Genomic DNA, 10,363 nt, shown 5'->3' with positions numbered 1-10,363 from the left:
GGCAGAGTTTCCTCTGTACTTCTTACTATCCCAAAACCTGCACGCAGGAAATACCAATAATGCCTTACAGGGCCAACATTTATACATATATATCATATCGTATCATAGCCACACAGGGCCCCCAATATCAACAAAAATATGAAAATAATGACCATACCTTGTATGCCCAACTCAAACTGCACCTGTTATACTTTTCTGTTTACTTTCTCTTTCAATCTTCAGCTTTACATTTCAATCGTACTTCCATACCTTACTCGACATATATCTTTCGTACCTTTGCTTACCTGCGTACTTTGTAACTTCCAATATCATCAGTCACTTTCTTCTGTCGATGCCGTTCTTGTCACGTCCCGAACCATGGCCTGGGAGTAACACGGCACTCGGGCCTTGCTTGCATGTGTCCGAGCGAACCTCATGGCTTGCTTGTCAACATGGGCATCAAAACAACATAATCTATATGATGCAATTTAAATGAATCAAGAAAATGTAATTTGCGGAATAAAGTCTTGAAATTTTCTCATAGCATGAAATATCATGAAAACATAATAGTCTGCAAACATGAAAGCACAACTGACTCTGTGAACTAACATCTGTCTATGAAACCTCTAAAACATGTCTGAATACTAACTATCAGGACATGGCCCTGGACTACCATAAAATGATTACTAATGCAGACTCCATGTTGAACCCCGAGAGGAGTGGGGCTCACCAATAAGCTGATAACTGAAGTGATCCTACTGCGCAGGTGTATGCTCCTGAAAACCGGTATCTGCACGGTGAAGTGCAGGCCCCGGGCAAAGGGACGTTAGTACATGGTGAATAGTACTAGTATGTAAAACCTGCTGAAACGAAGAACATGGCACAACATAGATATAGGACATGAACTGAAACTGAATGTAACTTGAACATGAGCATGAAACGTGAGTAAAATCTTAAAATAGTAAATCAATAGGAATACTTGTATGTAAAACTGCTTGTAACGTGGGGAATGCTATAGTATAACCGACAACATGGTCTGGTACTTGCGTCCTACTAGCAGAACACTCACAACCTTGCCAGGGATATGAGATTTAAGTAATAATAAGCATGTAAGGATCCAAACTGCATAATGAAGGTGTTGCCTCCTTGCTGACAACCCTTATCCTACGGTGGCTACGTAGTTTCAGGCTATCTGAGCCTTCTCGGTTAACTAAGCAATTCCCAAAACATGAACATAATATAGTTGGCTAAGAAGCTCATGATTTTCGTGAAATAACTTGTAATCATGATTTCACGAAATAACTTGTAACATGGTTTCATGAAATATCTTGTAATATGGTTTCATGAGATAACTTGTCCTAGTCTTGCAAACATGTTCTTGATTCATGAGTAATAAAAATAGTTCATAATTATATATATATAATTGGCTTGAAAACATGCTTGTAACTTGCTACATAAAATCATAAAGTTTCATATAAACATAATGAGAATACATGAGGAAGAATTCATGATTCATGGATTAAGCTAGGGTTCCTAATAACCATAATGGAAGATTAGGAATACAATAACGAATATAGATACAAAATTCATGTACATAAATACATAAATACGGGCTACCAATATGTTGGGTTTAATGCCCTAGGGTTTGAACTTCATGGATATCAAGAAACGGAGCATGGGGAAGAATGTAGAGATTCCCACATGTGGATGGAAGTTCTACATACCTTAATTGGTCCAAAACTTGAATTAAAGACTTGAGCTTTGAAGAAGATTTCCAAAATCTTGAATTCTTGAACCTTGAGATAGGTTTTCTTGAAAACCCTAGTCTTGGAATGATGATTTCTTGTTTAGATTACAAGGATAGGTATTAGAATTGATTTGGAATAATTAGAGTAGGCTTACCTTGGTGTTCTTGATGATGCAAGAGGGTAGGAAGTCGTTCTAGGGCTTGAAGGAATGAAAAATAATGATTTGAACTGATATGGACGAATATATACTGTTCTGGAAAAATTCATTTTTCGGCCCAGTTAAATACTGGCCGTATTTTGAAATACGGGCCGTATTTTGAAATACGGTCCGTATTTTGACATATGGACTGCACTGCGTCTCTTTAGTAAAATGGCCATAACTCTTTGCACAGATGTCCGTTTGACCCCCGTAAGATACCGTTGGAAAGGTATTCAATGCTCTACAACTTTCATCAAGGAAGTTTTCTCAAATTCCAAACATGTTTTGAAATACGGGCCGTAAAGTGAAATACGATCCGTATTTTACCATATGACCTCAAAATGTCAAATTCCAGAATGTTCAGAAATTCTTGGTTTCAGTTTACGATTTGAAATACGGCCCGTAAACTGAAATACGGTCACTGTTCATGGGCGTAAACCACCATCTTACAGCTGAAGAGGAAATTTCCAATTCCGACATTCTTTATCTGGTTTTCTAAGTCTAGGATCATGGTCAAAGCTTAGGTTAAAGGTACGGGGTGTTACAATGATGGGTCATGGTTAAGAACATGGCTGGACATGGCTTGAATTCATGAACATGAAAGAAACATGACGTAAAACATAAGAGCTTGACATGGTTACATGGGAACATGATCATGGATCATGAGAACTGAATACGTGATTACATGGAAACATGTACATGGGCAACATGAAACTGAGCAGCACCTACATGAATGAGAATCATGAAACATTTGTCCTCGATTTATGACTGGTGGTTAAGAATCGCAACTAACTCTAGAATCTACAAAATTTATGGCAGGACTTCTTTCATATTTCAGACCCTCACGACATTTCTCAAACGCCTGCTAGCTAACTAAAGTACCAACACACAACTCACATGGTATTTTATTAAGCATGATGTGACATAACGTGATTACTGCATCTTGTATGTAGCTAACATAAATACTAAGCTGGCTTGAACACACGAACATTGGCTGAATGATTACATGATTACTATACACGTGGTTTGGAAGAAAATTCGTAGGCATGAATGACATGAGTACTGGAAATAGGCACGAACATGACATGATTACCTGGGCGTGAGACGCATGACGTGGGACATAAATACATGAAAATTCGATGACATGAATACATGAGTGCTAAACTGTCATGAGATACGAATACATGTAAACATGGATATCGTAACGTGGGATCTGAATGTCGAAAACATGATTGTTACAACACGAGGGTTGAATACTAAGCGCGCGTAGGATTGGATACTTAGAGACTTAATTATAGACGTTCGCATGTCACCATGGTAATATGAGATAAGAGTATGACTTAGGCTTTGAATGTAAGCGCAACTCGATGCGAATGCAACAGACTTGAATCGTATAACAAGAATATGATCCTAACATAGGTATTCATAAGTCTCTAGCATAGGCATGACATGAATACGTCGAATCTGAGTAGAATACTCTTGAGATAAGTACCACATGTTATATGAAAAGTTATCTATTTGAATATAGGAATGGATCTTACTTCTGCTTATCTTGTTAGTTGTTAATCATGATTATGAATTTCTTAGCTCATCTTGCTCATTCTCGTGAGCGAATTATAGAGGACTGAGAGAAAAAGAATTATTAGTACTATTCACATGAGATACTTTGCTCTAGAGAACAGACATGACATGGTGCATTGTACATGGAGGATGTAACGTGGAACATGCGTACATGGGAACGTGATTCATATGGCATGAAACGTGAATACGTGAATAGCATGACATGGGACATGGGTACATGAAAAACATGGCGTTCACATAAGTATCTGCATACCATGGCGTATAGACTTGAGTTCATGAGCGTTGAAGTAAGACTAAGGCATAAGTGTGACTTGCGTGGAGTACAATTGTAGGCTAACTCTTGGGTACTCAGAGACGTAAGGCATGGATAAAACATTACCTTTAGGATTTAGATATACCGAAAGAATAGGACATGGTTCAACATATCCTACTCTTATCACCGTGAGTAAATGCCCTTGTTATAAATAAGACACATGAAAGAATGGATTATAGGCATGTATAACTCGTTCCTCGAACATCTAAGACATGGGTAGAAAGTCACCTTGAACATAACGAGGCCTAGATACTTAGCGACAGGAAAAAGGAATCATGTCGTCATGATCGTAAAACATTAGCTAAAGGAACATAAGCATGAATTACATAGAAGCATGGGTAGGACATCCATCTTGGTTCACCTTCATTATTATCTCACAAAATCATTGTTACAATACCGTTATAAATGGAATGCATAGCGAAATGAATTGGGGCACGAGTATGTGGTAACATGGATAACATAATCATAGGGGTCAAGATCATCATCAGATTTGAAAAGCACTTAGATGCTAGAACATGGACATGAGTATAAAAGTATGATAGATACGTGAGACCTGAATGCGTTTTTTTTTTTAACTTTAGACACGAGCACACCTGATGTGCGAAACATGAAAGGACATTCCCTTGCATACCTTACCATCGTATGAAGTCTTAATTCTTGTATCTTAAACATGGAGTGTAAAGCTCTAACATGGGCATGGTATGGGTATGAAAGGCACGAGTAGAGTACGTCTGGTCATTAATACCACATAATACATGAATTACTCTAGAATTGGAACTGTTATACCCTTAAAACCCACTATTCGCTCTACAACTTTATCTTATAACATAATTACCTAGTACTTGATCTCAACAACATGATAAAAACCACATTTTACGCATCTTATTTTTGGTTCATAAAACTGTGATGCTCTAACATAATCTCCTCAACACCTATCAACTTACGAAACACATAATCTATATCGGTACCTTATTACACAATCTCCCCCTTAGTTCAAAACTTAACATTTAAAGCTTGTGGATCTCTCGAGTTAGCGATAAATGGTCATCTAGTGGCTCTGCTAATCTCCTCAAAAATACTGACGACTCATTTCTTCCGCTTACTTGAAGCAAGTCTTACTTACTGGGAAAACTGGATTACTTAAATGAACGGGTTTCTAATATACATAACTGGCATGCTAGCTTTGTCAGTCTTGGGGAAAACTCTTTTCTGATAACTCTTAAAGACTCTTCTTCTGTAGCTTGCTCTCTTACTGCTTAGGTGATTTTTTTCTTTCACCAATTTCTATACCTCAAATTTAACTTAAACCCTTTGGGTTCTAACACGTCTTCGGTGTATTCAGACAGTTACCTTAGTAGTGCTAACTTGACTAAGTAACTCAAATCGTACTTCTACTAACTCTGCTGAAAATTTCTAATTCACTGTGTCTATTCAAACTTACTCACTATGCTTCTGTTGACCACTTACTAGCATCATAATCTCTAATTCTTCTCTGAGTACTAAAGTGAAGCATAAGGTTATTTCTAACTTTTCCTCCTTATCTGACTCTATTCTGGAGTTGTATACTATCTTTCTGAACTATAGACATGGATCACACTTAGGGAAATTTCATCTGTCTTAAACAAGGAATTGGATCAACTAACCCCAAACTCTCTATACACTTTCAAAATTTATATCATACTATACACCAGGGATAAATATTTAATCATATAACCTAAGAGATAATTGTCATATCTTTTATCTCGTAGTAATATCTGCTTCTTTTAGTAGCTTACTAACGTCATACTCTCTAGGTCTGATCTGAATAAGCTGAAATAATTTAAAACTAACCCTACAAAAATTTATATCGTCTGCTCGTGGTTTTCTTATCGCATCAGTCCCTTCTTAGTCATGTGCATAGATCATATGACAAAAATATATATATCCTAAAAAAAAGTCGAGACTTTCTAGTATTATAGGTGATTGTCTCTTAGGCTATTTCCTGCTCAAAAATACCGTGAATAATTTATGATTGCTGCAGCTAATTTCATAACATGTTACTCTGTAGGGTCTTAAATCTGAACTATCATCCTTATATTGTAGCTTCATGGTCAAAGAGTCCAAATCAACTTACCGTATAGGGTATATAACCTACGTGTGCTACCATACCGAAATTTGTCTTTCAAATGGTACTATCACTTGATAAACACACCATGCACTATTTAGCTAGTCTTGACCTTGAATTTTCTTCTTGCCGCTTACACATTTGATACGTTCAGAATTCGATGGAAAAAGAATATTACTTACTGCTCTAAGCTTTATGGCACGAGTTGGAATAATTCATGATGACCCCATCTGAAAGAAACACATCGATAATGATTAGATTTATATCTTTCTCATCCATTGAGACGTGGCGTATTCGGTAGAATGGGAAAGAACACAAGAGTCTGAGTGATTTCTGAAAACATAGCTCTATTGCACGATCTAGAGTTGAAAGAAGTGAGACAATCTTAAATGTCTTGGTTGTCAACTGTTTATATGTGTGGGCGCCACACACATATAAAAGTGACCCCACTGGACACGGTTTCATAGACTCCCTAAGACACTTGAACCTAGGGCTCTGATACTAAGCTTTGTCACGCCCCGAACCATGGCCTGGGAGTAACACGGCACTCGGGCCTTGCTTGCATGTGTCCGAGCGAACCTCATGGCTTGCTTGTCAACATGGGCATCAAAACAACATAATCTATATGATGCAATTTAAATGAATCAAGAAAATGTAATTTGCGGAATAAAGTCTTGAAATTTTCTCATAGCATGAAATATCATGAAAACATAATAGTCTGCAAACATGAAAGCACAACTGACTCTGTGAACTAACATCTGTCTATGAAACCTCTAAAACATGTCTGAATACTAACTATCAGGACATGGCCCTGGACTACCATAAACTGAATACTAATGCAGACTCCATGTTGAACCCCGAGAGGAGTGGGGCTCACCAATAAGCTGATAACTGAAGTGATCCTACTGCGCAGGTGTATGCTCCTAAAAACCGGTATCTGCACCGTGAAGTGCAGGCCCCGGGCAAAGGGACGTTAGTACATGGTGAATAGTACTAGTATGTAAAACCTGCTGAAACGAAGAACATGGCACAACATAGATATAGGACATGAACTGAAACTGAATGTAACTTGAACATGAGCATGAAACGTGAGTAAAATCTTAAAATAATAAATCAATAGAAATACTTGTATGTAAAACTACTTGTAACGTGGGGAATGCTATAGTATAACCGACAACATGGTCTGGTACTTGCGTCCTACCAGCAGAACACTCACAACCTTGCCAGGGATATGAGATTTAAGTAATAATAAACATGTAAGGATCCAAACTGCATAATGAAGGTGTTGCCTCCTTGCTGACAACCCTTATCCTACGGTGGCTACGTAGTTTCAGGCTATCTGAGCCTTCTCGGTTAACTAAGCAATTCCCAAAACATGAACATAATATAGTTGGCTAAGAAGCCCATGATTTTCGTGAAATAACTTGTAATCATGATTTCACGAAATAACTTGTAACATGGTTTCATGAAATATCTTGTAATATGGTTTCATGAGATAACTTGTCATAGTCTTGCAAACATGTTGATTCATACAACAACAACAACAACCCAGTGAAATCCCACAACATGTTGATTCATGAGTAATAAAAATAGTTCATAATTATATATATATAATTGACTTGAAAACATGCTTGTAACTTGCTACATAAAATCATAAAGTTTCATATAAACATAATGAGAATACATGAGGAAGAATTCATGATTCATGGATTAAGCTAGGGTTCCTAATAACCGTAATGGAAGATTAGGAATACAATAACGAATATAGATACAAAATTCATGTACATAAATACATAAATACGGGCTACCAATATGTTGGGTTTAATGCCCTAGGGTTTGAACTTCATGGATATCAAGAAACGGAGCATGGGGAAGAACGTAGAGATTCCCACATGTGGATGGAAGTTCTACATACCTTAATTGGTCCAAAACTTGAATTAAAGACTTGAGCTTTGAAGAAGATTTCCAAAATCTTGAATTCTTGAACCTTGAGATAGGTTTTCTTGAAAACCCTAGTCTTGGAATGATGATTTCTTGTTTAGATTACAAGGATAGGTATTAGAATTGATTTGGAATAATTAGAGTAGGCTAACCTTGGTGTTCTTGATGATGCAAGAGGGTAGGAAGTCGTTCTAGGGCTTGAAGGAATGAAAAATAATGATTTGAACTGATATGGACGATTATATACTGTTCTGGAAAAATTCATTTTTCGGCCCAGTTAAATACTGGCCGTATTTTGAAATACGGGCCGTATTTTGAAATACGGGCCGTATTTTGAAATACGGTCCGTATTTTGACATATGGACTGCACTGCGTCTCTTTAGTAAAATGGCCATAACTCTTTGCACAGATGTCCGTTTGACCCCCGTAAGATACCGTTGGAAAGGTATTTCAATGCTCTACGACCTTCATCAAGGAAGGTTTCCCAAATTCCAAACAAGTTTTGAAATACGGGCCGTAAAGTGAAATACGGTCCGTATTTAACCATATGACCTCAAAATGTCAAATTCCAGAATGTTCAGAAATTCTTGGTTTCAGTTTACGATTTGAAATACGGCCCGTAAACTGAAATACGGTCACTGTTCATGGGCGTAAACCACCATCTTACAGCTGAAGAGGAAATTTCCAATTCCCACATTCATATAATAGACTCGAAACAAAAGCTCGACTATCCTAAAAGTTATAACATTAAGAACGAATAAAAATCATGAGTCATGCTTGGAATTAGAGAGTAGAATTTCCCCAAGGCTCATATCATATCTTACTTACATCTAGGACATGCCAAAAGAAAGAAGGGATAGGCTTTACATACCTGTCGATGACTATCCGTGAATCCTTTTTGCCTCGTCGCTCTTTTCGCCTATTTATATAAAAGTGACGTTATCGTTAGTAACTACAATTTCTAGTTCGCAACTCTATAGTTCATTCTTTTATAGGACCTACATTCCAGTCTATATATATATTCTCACTTAAATTTTCTATTATCTAACATTTTGGCGAAAATTCGGCAGCACTTCCCCTATAGGTTCACCTACCCCAAATTTCCAATTGTGCTCCTGTAGACACAGAGATACCAATAACAATATATGGACATACTTATACTTCCAATTCCTTCAATTCAACAATATGTTCCTATCAACACAATTTCAACTTTAACTTTCTAATCTTTTCGCCATATAGTTCGGGATAACCACAACTATAATGCGACTTAAAATTAACTATCATGCTTGATCAAAACAGCCCCCTACTCACGGCCAAAACAACAACATAACATTACCATTTACAATTCCTTGTGTTCAACACACATCTATCAAGTTTTACAAGAATCACAACAACATATTCTTTCTTTCAATTTCATGAAATATACCAATAATCCACACGTCAAACAACATTATTTATACACTTATAAGAACTATATTAACATCACATTAGCTCCTACAACAGCCCACAAACCATTTCAACCTCGACTTTAACCATTTAATTCCTTCATTCTCATCATATAATCCATGACAACAACAACCAAAATATTTATTACAATCAGTTCACCAATTCCCACACCAAACAGCCCCCTATGGCTTCCACAATGTTTCAACATCAACATACATAATTTCATACATGAAATGCACATTTATACATCCACAACACGTCCAAATTCATCTTAACGCATGTAAAAGAAGATTAACCTTACCTTAACAAGTTGGCTCCTTAATTTGCTGAAATTGATGAATTTAATCACCAACGTTTTTGCTGCCTCTTTAATGATTAATTCATATTGCTATGACCTCCCATTGGCTGGGACACCATGGAAAATAATTTTTGGCATCAAAATTCACGAGCTCAACTTGCACAGCCATGGCTGGACTCTCTCTCTCTAACTCTGATAATTCACCAAGTGTGAAGATGATGCAATGGATAAAGGGCTGGTTGTGAGTTGGTGGAGCTGCCATGGCTGGCCGTGACTTGGTGAAGCTGCCATGGCTGCCGTGCTCTTTATCTCTCTAGCTCAACAAGGTAGATGAACACTTCTCTCTACTTCAACTTGTGAGTTGTAGTGAATGAATGACTTATTAGTCATCAACTAATCTTTTATATGCTAAGCATGGGCTGGACACGTGTATGGCTGCTCATCATTTTTTTCAACAAAATTCTTTTGTGAAGATGAATTTCAAAGCCATGGTCGTGCATGGCTTCCCACATTCTTCAATAAAGTTCTTTTGGTCTTGGTTTATTCTTATTTACTTGCTATATGAATTGTCCAAGAATATGACTCATATTTCATGAATTTATGTGCGTCCCTTCTCTTTTATATCCATCTAATAATACATTCCCACCACTAAATATAAATCCACACTTGACATGTTGCTCTTCCACCTTTCACGTGCAACTTTGCATCCCAAGGAATATGACTCATTATAATATGAACACATAATACTACTAAT

Source organism: Lycium barbarum, chromosome 2, assembly GCF_019175385.1.
Source record: "Lycium barbarum isolate Lr01 chromosome 2, ASM1917538v2, whole genome shotgun sequence".
Taxonomy (NCBI): domain Eukaryota; kingdom Viridiplantae; phylum Streptophyta; class Magnoliopsida; order Solanales; family Solanaceae; genus Lycium; species Lycium barbarum.
This window is presented reverse-complemented; position numbering follows the sequence as displayed.